The following is a 14,087-nucleotide window of genomic DNA, read 5'->3' as shown; positions in this document are numbered from 1 at the left end:
TATTTCTAGAAGTTCATTCCCCTCACGTTTATTATTCCTCCTGTCCCCCTCCTTCTGGACACCCCAGCTGGCACCGGAGAGCTGCTCCAGGCGGAGGGCAGGACCGTTCAGCCTTCCAGCTGAACCTTTGACCATGTATGTTTCGGAGACGCCACCAGGGGGCGATAGAGCCCAAGGATAGAGCAGCAAGGCTCCCTAAGGTCTTTACGAAAGTTTTTCAAACTCGGAGTTGATTCCTTTTTCTATTTGTGTGACTTATAAATGGCGTAGACTTCTTTTAAGATTCCATTTGGTCATCAGCTCTGGATGCAGTCTGAGATTTCATGAGAAATCAAGTACAAAAGCATTAATGAGGAACAGGCTTGCACACACCCCCAACACCCAGTGGCCCACCAAAATAAAGTGAAACTTGCGAAGTGCTAACTTTAAAAACTTTCTTTGCATACTTGGTGGGCTCGAAGGCCCGGAGAAAGCATTGGAGGTGAAGGCCAAAAGGCACTGAAACAGTGAGGACACACAGCAGTGGATGTTCCTCCTCACTGCCCCTCTTTTACTTTGTTTTGCAAACATCGAGTTCATTTTGGGATCATGAACAGGGGGCAGGCTGATGGAGTGGAAGAATGCAGAAGAAAGCATTTAAGACAGAGACATTCTCGGGGTGGGGGAGGAGGTGGGGATGGTTTAGGTTAGAGAGCCCTAGTGCAGCGACGTTCGTAAATTCTGTAAAGTTTCTGTCTGCGTGAAAAAGAAAAGAGCCACGTCTCTGCCCCTGCCTCTGACGGCGGTGTCGGATAGTTCTTTCATTTGTTTCCGAGAATGTTTTACAATACGGATTACCGGGGCCTCAGAGGAGACTGAGACTTGTTCACTACAAACAGCCAAAGTATCTTCAAGAGAAAACGTGTTCGAAATAACATCTTTCCCCACACATGGAAGCCTCTTGGATTGTGTTTGCTTTCAAAGTCCATAAACGTTTTTATTAAACTGTATCTTTCCTGTGGCCCCTGCGCATATACAGTACTCTCAGCGTGTGCAAACGCTTCCATTTTGGTCCTCCTCTAGGGAAACTTTGTAGCTCCGCAGTAAATATTTGCTCTAAGGTGAATCTTGGCAAGCACGAGCTAAAGTCTAAAATCTGGTTTCACTCTACGTTTGTGTGCACGCGTGTATGTTTCAACAATGTATGTATATATATTGGAACATTTGACGGAGAGCTTGGTATTTTTACTTCTTTGCTGCACATGGGGAGGTATAATGACTGTAATTACTTGGATGACATTTAAAAATTAACAAATTCTCCTTCAAATTCGATTCTTCCCTGTGTGCTGCCAGCCCTCTTTCCTCTAATCACGTCAATTAAATGTTCTTACAGTGTCACCCTCCATAACACCCTTTAATGTAGTGATTTGGGAAGTATATTTAAAGCAATTAAATGTTGTTTTTGCTTCTTAAATTCTGCCTTAATAATTAGAATGTTAAAAAATTCAAATCAAGATCTTTATTGTTCTTTTAATGTTTATGGTTTTACTTCTTATAACGTTTTAATTTGTAAGCCGTGCCCAAAAATGTCAGGGGGAAAAATGATGACAGCTCAGCAGTATGGCACAGATGGAGTTAGACTTTTGGGGTCTCATCCCTGGAGGAAAATTTGAACTGAAGCTCTTCCTCTGTAAAGAAAGGGGCTTTAGTTTTATGAAGGTGTTGAGTCTGCTGAGGTTGATTAAAGACAATTCTACGGAAAATTATTTTAAAATAAGCACACAGTAGATGAGCTAGGGCTGCGTATTAGTCATCTTGGAGGGAATAATCAGGAGTTATTAACTCGGTTCAGTCTCATGAACCTGGCTACAGTGATTGCAGTCTGTGGATTCTGGGGTCTGCCTCTCCCCTCCACGCTGCTCCCCACCCCTCATTGCTGAAGTCTACTATCCAAAAGCCGTTCTCTATTTCTTCCTTTTGTTTTTCTTTTAAACAACAGAAGCCACAAGGAGAAAGCTATCACAAGTAGAAATTTCAGAGTTGTGTGTTCGTGTGCTTAGTGTATGCTCTTTCCTTCCTCTGTCCTGGAGGGGACAGGGATCACAGACTTGCCATTTCTGAGAGCGCCCCACTGTGGAAGAATGTAACTTAATTACTTCTGGCTGATGGGGCTGGGAACCGACAGACCTCACAGTTTGTTTTTCTTTTTTCTTTTCTTCAGCCCCTTGCCCCCCAGCACTGAAAAGATAGTGTGTACTCTGCTCCTTATATTGACAGTCAGGGTTTTATTTATTCTAATGACTGCTTCAATGATAGCATGCAGCTCTGAGCAGAGAGAACAAGGTCCTCTTGGTCCACATTGTGGTGAGGTGGGCTAGCTGTTAAAGTTAGCGTAGCCTCTGGCCAGAGAGCCGAATACACAGCTGCCCCTCCCATGAAAACACCGTCCCTGGAAAACATCATGTGGGTCTGAGTCATTCTCTGGAGGACCTGTTCCTCAGAGTTTGGTTTGGCAGTTCAGGCAGATATAATCCTTCCTTTCATATTTTTCCCTGCCCTTTTGAAGAGTAATCATTTTCAGTCTCCTTATATGAGGGGCACTTTGAGAGATGGCCTTGAACCCCATGGAGGAAGTCTCTTTGGCTTGGCTTTTGGGGGCTTGGCGAGATTTGAGGCTGTCGCAGATGGGGACTGCACCCTTTGAATGAAATGTTACACAGATGTGTGAGTGAATCCATGAGAACAGAGGCTGTCCGCTGCAGATGTTAGGGAGTTAGAGAACTCTGAGATATGTGTCAGTTTGAAGATAGGCAAGATTTCCTTTAGGTATAGCTGGTGTGTACGGTTGCCCTGGAATTGGCCTCAACTCATCCGTGCTTGGAAATAATGGTAGTTATCTGACCACTGAAAGTGTAGTGCAACTCAAACCAGGGGCAGGGAATACATTTTATGGGGACTATAGATGGGGCTTGGGCAAGCAGTCTATGTGTACATCCTGTATCTTAGAAAGACGATGGATAATTGATCAGACTTCTTCAGAATTTTCTTTTTTTAGATCATGTAAGTCTAATAGAAATATGATGTGAGCTACACAGGTAATTTTTCATTTCCTATAGGCCACATAAAAGTTAAAAAAAAATGAAATGATTTCATATTTTTAATTTCACTCATTATCTCCAAAATACCTTTTTAATGTATATTCAGTATCAAGTTATTGATAACATATTTTACATACTCTCTTTTTTTCTCCCCACATCTTCAAATGTCTGGTGGGTGCTTTATATTCACAGAACATTTCAATTCACATTTCAAGAGGTCAGGAGCCACAAGTGGCTAGTGTCTACTTTATTGGACAGTGTGGTTCTAGAGGGGCTTGCGAGGTGGCGCTAGTGGTAAAGAACCCACCTGCCAATGCAGGAGACATAAGAGATGGAGGTTCGATCCCTGGATTGGGAAGATCGTCTGGAGGAGGGCATGCAACCGATTCTAGTATTCTCGCCTGGAGGATCCCATGGACAGAGGAGCCTGGTGGGTTACAGTTCGGGCCAGGAGTTGCAAAGAGTTGGACAAGACTAAAGCAACTTAGCACACACGGATGTGGTCCTAGAGAGTTCCAGCTCTAGAAAGTAGACATGCATGTGTAAAGTCAATAGCAGATTTCCTCCCAATTTTATGTTAAGCTCAACAGAACTTTTAAATATCAGAGAAAAGACTGAAGAAAATAGTTTGTAAAGCAGAAATGTATTTTTAACATTGTTATTTTAAAAAACTTTAGAAAGGAGAATCCTAGATCCCATGCCATGAATTAAGGAAAATCTGGTGTTTGAAAGAAGTAGATGATGCCTTTTAGGGATTTTATTCTATTAAATTAAAAAATATATATATAAAATGAATCTTTACTTGTTATAGAGCACCTAGATGATACAAAGTATAGAAAATAATAAAAACTATCTATAATATCAGCATGCAGAGATGACCACCATTCAGAATTTGGGACATTGCAGTTCTCACAGGCAGATTGTTCCTATAATTGTGACTATATGGCAAATGCAGTTGTCCACCTTGCTGCTGTCCTTTTAATGTAATTTCAGAGCATTTTAATATGTTTAAAGCTCTTTGTAAGAATAAGTTTTAGTGTTGGGATGGTATTCCATCGCATGGTGGCCATAGTTTACTGAAGTTGGTGACCTTTGGTAAAGTGAACATTTCAGTGTGCTTATTAAATGGTGACCAAGGCAAATGGACTACTTTATGGAAAAGCTGCCCTCCAGTGTGGTCATCCTCACCCCTCAGGTGGGGAACTTGCCTTCCATGACTGTAGTCACAGCTGGCAACCACCTCTGCTTAGTTTTTAGAGAATAGATGTAAATATCTTAGAAAAGAATTGCCCCTCCTCATGACTAGTCATCCACTTGCTCAATCTAGGTGTGTGGTTACTATTTTGCCACAAGTGGATTATGACTTAAGGGTGAAAAGTAAATTTTTCCAAAGAGATTTTGAATGGGAAATAAGAACATTATGGAGATACTCATGAAGCATTTTCTTTCTGTCTTGTTGAACCCATGCCCCTTAGGATCTCACGGGACCCACTGAGTATAGGTACAGGGCCACCTTTGGTTAAATCATAGTTGGATTTATTTTTACATCCCCCTTTGGCCCTCTTTCCCACCATTTGTCATTTTTTCAGGCTTTCATGACATAAATCTTGTGGAATGTTGGCTATGCACATAGCATGAAGGATTCAAACTCTCCCATTTCAGGCGGGTTGGCCAACGAAAGCAACAGAGGGTGGTGGAGATCGAGGGTAGATATGGCTGGAAGAGGCCGGGATAGAAGAGCCTTGGAAAGAACACATAACGATGAAAACAACAGCTCTGAGATGGCTCCACTTCTGGAAGTTTAGCCAGGGGTGATTGCAATTGACTGATGAGCACCAGGTAATAATACAGTCCATTGGAAGTCGCACAATTTTGAGCTGTCATTATATATATTTTTTCTATCTCTATGCAAAGACCTGTGAACTGCTTCTCTTGACACAGTGCTTTTTGGGTGTGCTGTCTGGCTATGGTAGATGCCTTCTCTGGGGATCCAAACACTTGCCTTGAAGGAAAGCTCAGGACTGTCTTCCTGGGGCTGGTCTTTTCTTCTGTTAAGCTTGGCTCCCCAAACTTCCAAGCACAGTTGGGCTGAAGGGGTGGGGGCTCTTTGACAACTTTCTCTTTGGTCTCACACTTTCTGTCACAGAAGAGCTTTTCCTGACTTGTTGAAGAACATGAAGGCACGCAAGTGCTGGTGGGTTTTATTAAGTTGGCAAATATTAATACAAGTTTACTTAAAACCAGTGGGTCTTCTCTCTCTGAGTCTGGCTGAGTTTACACTTTTTTTCCCCTGGAGCTCTTTTTTGGCCCAAGCAATTCAGGGCAAGGAGTTTGAAGGGTATTTTGTTTCTGAAGTGGGCAGTCTGTAAAATAGTGGACCTTTTAACATCACACTGACAGACACTTTCAGGGCTAATATAATTGATGTATTCATAGAAGCTTAAGCAAAATAGCTTTCCAAAAGGGAGAAAAACTTGTCTTTTCACCTAAGCACTGACCGATTTGTGGTTTGGATACTTACACGAGATGTTAAACAGACTCGATGGAAAAGGTTTGTTCGCCTCAAGTTTGCCTTTCCCTCATCTTGTAATTTTTGGCTGCGAGTCAAGTTTTTGTCCATTTCCCCTGCACTCCTTGGGTCGAGGCCAGAGCCACGGGCTTGCTCTCTCCATGGTGTTGACAGAGTGTTTTTCAGCTGTACCAAAGGCCACAGATTTTATGTCAGACTGTGAGATGCACAGCTTGATAAACATGTCTGCCTCTGGCGATTGGCAGCATTCTTTCTGGAAAAGAAAACAAAAATTGTTTTACATAAATAAGGAAAGTGGTATGAATAGCATAGAATAACATGACTTGGAAGGTGTGCCTGAGCCCTGAACTTTTTTGCAGCATGTTTTGATCTTCAGCTCGCTTCATTTTTGAATTCTTTTTTCACCCCACCACCATATGATAGCTTTCAGTGGCCAGATGTGTCTGGTTCTGTAATGAATAAACAAATCAACAACTGATTTGTTTGGAAAGTTGGAGGGTGGTAAATAACTCCTGGATAGTGTTTTTAAAAAGTATCTTGGCTTTAGATCGATATTTTCTTTTTCATGCTGGATGAAATGGCACCAAAGCACTTTTCATTCACTGTAGTTTAAAGACACTCCACAATGATCCGTCTCTGATATTTCCTAATGGAGATTTTTTTTTTTTTTAACGTTGACTTTTTTCCCTTGGCCAGGGGTCAGGCCACGAAATTTGGGTAGGGGATCAGCACATGGTTATGACACAATTAAGTTCCATGCTAATTAGAAAACTCACCCTTCAGGGTAGCAGTCAACTCTTTACTGATTCCCACAATAGGAGGACGGGATAACTTCTTTTGACAACTCCTGATGTTCGGAGAGGACTCTTGGCTTACCACCTAAACTTCAAAGTCTCTTGCTGGGAAGGAAGAGGGGAAAACACACCCCAATGGCCAGCACTTTCTTCCTGAAGCTGCTCTGTGTTTGAGCAGATGTCCTGGAAGCCTGCAGGTAATACTGACTTTCAGGCTGACCCTCTTTTTGGAAGACTGATGGGAGGCTGGAGGGCTGTTTAGCAAGCCTATGTGGATGTGGGGTCCAGGGCCAGTCTCTGCTATAGGTTCTGGCTCACCTGGATACTGGCTGAAAGATGCAGGCTGTCAGGTTCCTTGGAGATGGCTCGCCGGATTCCTCAGTGGCACTTAATGTTAACCACCCCTTCCCTGGAACCAGCATCAGTCCCCTGAGGTCATTGCACGCCTATGATTAAACGCCAGCTCCTAGAGGAGCCCAGTGACAGGGAGGGTCATCAGTAATGGGTCTGAGAGAGGCTTTAAGGCCCAGGGTAATATTTTATTCATTATCAATGTCAGTGGAGGAACTGTGAATCTGTCTATTGGTTGGGAGCCCTTTATCTGACACCTCCCCAGGGTCAATGCTGGGGCTTCTGGTGGCTGAAATGTAGTTTTTGTTTGATTAGTGTGTGTGTGTGTGTGTGTGTGTTGGGGGAGGGGTGTAAACACCTCATAATAGTATCTTATCAGGTAACAGAGCTGGATAGAGGTGAGACAGGTCATCAGTTTCAATCAACTTTAGAGACCAGCATCCAAAATAATAATTGGTCAGTCCTAGACATGATAATTCATACATACATATAGACATATATGTGTGCTTGTATGTAGACACATCTATGGTGGTGTTTTTGGTGTTTTAGAATGAGCTTTGATTGACTGATCCTCAGTCACATCTTGAAGAGTCCTTGTGTGCATCTGTTCTGTCTCTGGGGGGCAGGTTCTTAACCTGGGGTCCTGCTTGGTGGCACACAGTTGGACTTTAGTAAGGTCTGGGAATCCCTACAATCATAAGCAAATTTTTTTATGGGAGGCTAAGTAACTCAACCTCTCCAAGCTTCTAAAGGCACCCGTAAGATGGGGGAAATGATACCTACCTCATTGGGTTAGTGTGAAGATTAAACAGCAAAATGCACTTAACACCATGCCAGCCACTGAAGTATTCTCTAAATACTAGATGCTACCGTTATAATAACTGAGGTTATTAGGATGTGCCTCTGTGAATTTTAGAACTGGACCTGGATCAACGGACTGGTTCCAAATTGGGAAAGGAGTACGTTGAGGCTGTATATTGTCACCCGTTTATTTAACTTATATGCAGAGTACATCATGCAAAATGCCGGGCTGGATGGAGCACAAGCTGAAATCAAGATTGCCGGGAGAAATATCAATAACCTCAGATAGGCAGATGACACCACCCTTATGGAAGAAAGTGAAGAGGAACTAAAACGCCTCTTGATGAAAGTGAAAGAGGAGAGTGAAAAAGCTGGTTTAAAACTCAACATTCAAAAGACAAAAGATCATCGAATCTGGTCCCATCATTTCATGGCAAATAGATGGGGAAACAGTGGAAACAGTGACAGACTTTATTTTCTTGGGCTCCAAAATCACTGCAGATGGTGATTGCAGCCATGAAATTAAAAGACGCTTGCTCCTTGGAAGAAAAGCTATGACAAACCTAGACAGCATATTGAAAAGCAGAGACATTACTTTGCCAACAAAGGTCCATCTAGTCAAAGCTATGGTTTTTCCAGTAGTCATGTATGGATGTGAGAGTTGGACCATAAAGAAGGCTGAGTACCAAAGAATTGATGCTTTTGAACTGTGGTGTTGGAGAAGACTCTTGAGAGTCCCTTGGATTGCAAGGAGATCAAATCAGTCAATCCTTAAGGAAATCAATCTTGAATATTCATTGGAAGGATGGATGCAGAAGCTGTAATTACTTTGGCCTCCTGATGTGAAGAGCTGACCCATTAGAAAAGATCCTGCTTCTGGGAACGATTGAAGGCAGGAGGAGAAGGGGATGACAGAGGACGAGATGGCTGGATGACATCACTAACTCAATGGACATGAGTTTGAGCAAGCTCTGGGAGATGGTGAAAGACAGGGAAGCCTGGTGTGCTATAGACGATGGGTTTGCAAAGAATTGGACACGACTGAGCAACTGAACAGCAACAACAACAATGTGAATTTTAAAGGGATGTAAATTTTTTTATCAGATGTTCAGAGGGACCTTTGGATCAAACAGGTCAAGAACCACTGTCCCTGCTACAGCCACTGAGAATAAATCTTTACTAGAGTCCAGCTCATTTTGTCAGAAATAGAAGATGAAGATGTGTGATTTGTCATGTTGACCAATCTGAGGAAATTCCTATGATCCTCCCAGAGCAGGAAGACTCAGCCAAAGTTTTATGTCACCACTGTTTTTCTTCCACCTTCTACTAGTTAAAATAATTTTGCTTAATCTCCCCATGTTTTTTCTCTGAATAAAGTCCACAGGGCATAGTCATCTGTTTTGTACATAAATAAAGCCTGTTTTCCCACATCTTGCATTCTTTTGGCATCTTACCTATAACAGCAGTAATATCTTTTTATCATTTAGTTTCATTTCATAATTATAAAATACACATTTCAACACTAAACAGCAGCTTTTTTTGTGGCGTAAGTAAATGTTGCTATTCCTACTTTACAGGTTTGCAAACTGAGCCAGAGATGGGCACATTTTCTTTGTATGTACTAAGTCAGAAATAGTTACTTTCAATTCAGGTTATGCCAAACCCATGTGCCAAGAAAAACATCACAAAAGGGACTTGCTACAGTCGAGTGGCCCAAGGAATCTATTGACCGCAAACTCTTTTGGGGAAGAAGTGTCTCCCTTCTGTCATAAATCTGCAAACCCTGTAGATATGGCTGAATGGTTGAAACTACACTCCTGATAATCTCTGATTTTTCACATAGAAATGAAGGCCAATAGCTGCGAAAGTTACAGAATAAGACATTTCACGTAGTAAAAACAGATGGTTAAGCCCTTCATCTAAAAATTAACTTAACTGCTTGAGGAAAGATATGATTATAAAGTTAAATGGCGTAATTTCATGTATGGAAATGGCTGTCCTTTCTTATACTTAAAATTTACCTTAGGACATAATTACCTCTCCACGAAGCCAATTTTTAAATGGGAAACATTCCTCTGGCTGGATGTTCTTTCCATTGCTTGGGGCCCCTGTGGAATAGTGCTACTCAGTGATCCGGGGAGATGGTGTCAGCACTCAGAAGCGTACTTCCTCAGTGAGAGCCTCGCTGGAAAAGGGCCTCATTCATCACTATCTGTTCTCATCTGGAGGCAGCACACCAGCTTTCCATCCTATGGAATTTGGCGGGAATTCTCTGAGATGGCTCTTCTGGGGGTGAGAAACTACCCCATATGCAGAGGGGTTTCTGGTGCAGTTGCCAAGGAGATCAGAGGGATCCCTGTGTAGTCAACTCACTTTGCTTCCCCTACATCCTCTAGGTGACTTTAGAGCCCAGTGTTGTTCTGAAGGCAGGACTCTATGGTGCACCAGCGAGAATGTAATTCAGGATCATTTCACAAATGACATTCTGCTTTCCCATCTGCAGTGACACCATTTCTCTCTGGAATTGGATTCATCAAGACTTCCTTGTTCCCATAGCTCTTCAATTAGCCCTACAGAAAAGCCAGTTGATGTTGATTTTGCCTGAAATTTTCTTGTTGTCAAGGAAGCAGAGGTCTTTTGTATTCTTTGAATCTTAATTGGAAGGGAAGTCCCATGCGATAACATCATGACTTACGAAGCCAAATACTCATGCTGATGTTGGTCCCCTGAGTTCCAGAGACAGAGGCAGTAGCTACTTTGCTCATTCATGACATATTTGTCCGGCCCTGACTTCATTTGAGGCACCGTTGTGGGTGCTACGGAGACTGCAAGGGTGGATGGGATTTGATTCCTGCTCCAGAGGAAGCAGGTGAGGTGGGGAGGATGGGCACGTTCACATCGAAGCATAAAGAGAGCCTGCACAGGGCGTATTGGGAAGATGCAGAAGAATTCCTACAGAAGCTCAGAGGCAAGAGAGATTGCTTCTAGCTTTTAGATGGGGCAAAGTTTCTTGAGGAGGTGGCGTTGAACTAGGTGAATATTATGGGAAGATCCAGAAACAAAATAATGTGGAAATGAGATTTTTGACTGCTTGCTCCTGAAAAACATCATTCTAAGTACGTCTATTCTTTATGGTAATTAGGGTTGGATGATGATCACAGTGGACCTTTCTCTCAACTTTCAACTTGACATACTATTGCACAAACTGTGTGAGTAGAAAGCAAGAAAGTGGAAAAAAAAAATAAAAAAGACAAGAAAAAAAAGCAAGTCAACATGGGCATTATGGATTATAAAGGGTGTCTCTTCATATCGGAGTAATTTGTCAGGTCATCATGCCAGTTAAATATAATCTCTGGAGTTAAAAACCACGACCAAGCTTTCAGTCTTTCATTACCAAGTGGCTATCACGTGGTCTTGCCTTGTTTATAGAAGGAATCTCAGCAGAGTAAGTCTATCACCCTTTCCCGGAAAGCAAGAAGGATGCATTTCCTGGCCCCGTAAATAGAACCTCTGTGAGCCTGGCCAACCCCTCTTCTTGTAGACTGCAGACGGTGGAGGGTAACACTCCCCCTCTCCCAGTTATTTGGGCAGGAATAATTAATGGCATAAGTGTAGGTTTGTGGCTTATGTGCAGCCCGGGTGAAACTGCTTGTCCATTTCAGCTTTCGCCTAAACCGCCAGGACACTTACTTCCTGAGTCGATGGTGATCCTGCAATGCTAACAAAAGACCCCCATTGATCACTGCCCTCTAGTAATTGCTGCCAGTGTGAGGCTGTCCCTCACGACTTGTTGACATCTCCTGACAATTTAAATACGGCCCCTGCTAAAGGCCTGAAGCCGTCACAACACAGGGTGAGGAATGAAAAGGCAAATGTGAACTTTTCCAGCAAACTCAAGTTGGAAGGTTGAGTGCAAAAATGCATCTCCAGTGATGACATTTTAACTGTGTACTAGGAGTGTTTTCAGTGGAGCCTCCAGATCCTCTTTGTGCCAACACGTTGCTCGTTAGCTCATGTTCAGTGGTCCCCATAACATTTGTAAATGAGAACTCAGGAGGCAGTGGTGTAGCCAATAGCACGTAAACATTCCCTTGAAGATTAAACAAAGGAGCCACTTTGAATCACTTTGCTGTACAATAGAAATCAACACAACATTGTAAATCAACTCTATAGTACTTCAATAAAATGAATTTTTAAATACCTAGGTAAGTAAGAAATATGCAGATAAGACTATGGAAGCTCCAAGGGGCGTAAGATGCCACCAGTTTTCCCATGCTCCCTAAAGTCATGGGAGGCTGGACTTGTTAGTTACACGTTCTAGTATCTTAGGGCAGTAGGATCAGAATAATGAAAAAGAATTTTGAAGTTTTCATAGTAAGTCTGACGGAAGGAAAAGTCTCATTCCAGGACTGGGGGTGGAATTGTGGCAGCCATTCGTCTGGACTCAACACTGAGCAAACAGCATGAGGGCTCAGCAAAATGGCCTTGGGCCAAATCTAGCGCAGTGCCAGTTGTTAATAAAGTTTTACTAGAACACGGTTACAACCATTTGTTTATTTAGGGCTGCTTCTGCTTTGTAGGGCAGAGGTGAGTAGTTGAGGTAGAGACTGCATGATCTACAAAGCCGAAAATATTGCCTATCCAGGCCTTTACAGAAAAACTTGCTGACTCCTGCTCTAATGTGTGAGGCCTGCTGACAATTTTCATACTAACTCATTGAACCGAACTTTCAGTAGGAAGGTCTATAATCGTAGAGAAGCTGTGCAATTCATTATGGGCTTTGAGGACTAGAAAACTGGGCTTGAGAGAGATGGGGCCCAGTCTGGTCTTTTCTTATTATGAAAACTTTAAAATTTGTTTGTGTTATTCTGATTCTACTGCCCTAAGATACTAGTGCTTGTAGCTAACAAGTCCAGCCTCCCATGACTTCAGGGAGCGTGGGGCAACTGGTAGAATCTTAAGTCCCTTGGAGCCCCCATGGTCTTAGCTGCTTATTTCCTATTTAAAATTTTATTTTATCCAAGTACTGTGTAGTTGATTTACAGTGTTATGTTAATTTCTGTTGTACAGCAAAGTGATTCAGTTATACACATATACATATTCTTTTCTGTTATGATTTATGACAGGATATTGAATATGGTTCCCTGTGTTCTACAGTAGGATCTTGTTGTTTGCATCTGCTTGTCCCAAACTCCCAATCTATTCCTTCCCCACTGCCCCTCTCTCTTTGGCAACCACAAGTCTGTTTTCTATGTGTGTGAGTCTTAAACTCCTGATTTCTTAAGTGGAGGTGTAGAAGCTCAACATGAGATTTTGATTGGCTTTTGGGTTAGATGACTATAAACATTCCCAGCACCACAGGTAGATTTAGTAAAAGTTTGGTGTGCTTTTTCTGACATTCCATGGTTAAGTTCATACTTTCTGGACTGCTTAGAGAAATAATTCTTCTTTATAACTGGAAAGGAATTGACCTTTAAAGCACCGAACTGCTATAATGTTAAAATTTTAGTAGTTGTTTGGGTTGTAAACTCTAAAATGTACTTATACTCAGTATGATTTAGGTCTGTCACCAACATGGGTGCTGAATTGAGACCCAGCACTCAGGCTTCTCTTCCTTTTCCTTCCCCTTTCTGCTACCAACTTTGTAAAGCTCTCACACACATAGAAAAGATGTCCTTTGCCTTGGATAAAAAGCCAGTGGGTAACCGTGCTGAGAAAGATTCTGAGGATGCATTCAGGAGCAGTAGGAAAAAGATCCATGATGGACGATTGAGGTCTGTGATAATTCAAGAGGGGAAGTCACGTAGCTTATGCTATGTAATTCTAACCTTGCTCTGTGGCTTCAAGGGTTTCTCAGTTGATGAGCAGTCTTTCGTTTCTTTATCAGAACTCTTTCTCTTTTCTGTTGTCAGCAGGACTGAGACTCCACGCTCCTGTCACCAGGTCTTATCAGCAGCTCATAGTCTGTAACCTTTGGTTACTTCACTTTTTCACCCCCTTTCCGGATTTATGAAGGCTCCTCTTGACTGTAATGATTTCCCTGGAGAAGTCTGTCTTTCCGACCAGTGTGGTCAATGAGGTGCTTCTTTCTGCTCCCTGGGGCAGGTGTGCAAATTGTGTGCAAATTGTGATCAGACAAGGTTGCCTGGGTAAAGGGAGGGGGTGGAAGCTTAAATCCAGAGTGCTCCCTACTCCTTTCACATTTCTATTTAATGGAAGGACCTTTCTTTCCCTTCTCTCTCTTTTTTATCCATTACTCACAGATTCCATTTTATTAAGTGGATTATCATCCATTTGTTTTGATGCTCAAATTGCCTCAGATTTGGCTAATGGGAACACTTTCAAGGGGGCTCCTGTATGCTTTTGACAGATCTTTGTCATTTTGGTGAGAGCTTCCTTCCTTTCTGCACAATAAAATATTCCAGACTCATCTTTACCTTCTCTGCCCCAGTCCTGGAATCAGTCATTTCTCCAGAGGTCCCTGGTTCCTTTTAGTTGTGAATGATACTTAGATACCAAGACTTTGGTGCCAGA

The 14,087-nt window shown here is 42.4% G+C and overlaps 1 long non-coding RNA gene across 1 annotated transcript; it reads left to right on the top strand.

The window, feature by feature from the left end:
* The first annotated feature begins 4,762 nt into the window (after positions 1–4,762).
* LOC147374091 (uncharacterized) lies at positions 4,763–8,982 on the top strand. The gene is made up of 3 exons (XR_015163187.1): positions 4,763–4,916; positions 6,426–6,598; positions 7,760–8,982. It is a non-coding gene; the product is annotated as an uncharacterized LOC147374091 (long non-coding RNA).
* Positions 8,983–14,087: the final 5,105 nt, after the last annotated feature.

Source organism: Bos grunniens, chromosome 4, assembly GCF_055505025.1.
Source record: "Bos grunniens cultivar Pamir isolate PY7600 chromosome 4, Bosgru_T2T1.0, whole genome shotgun sequence".
NCBI lineage: Eukaryota > Metazoa > Chordata > Mammalia > Artiodactyla > Bovidae > Bos > Bos grunniens.
The sequence above is the reverse complement of the archived record's forward strand: the minus strand, read 5'-3'. Positions and strand labels throughout refer to the sequence as shown.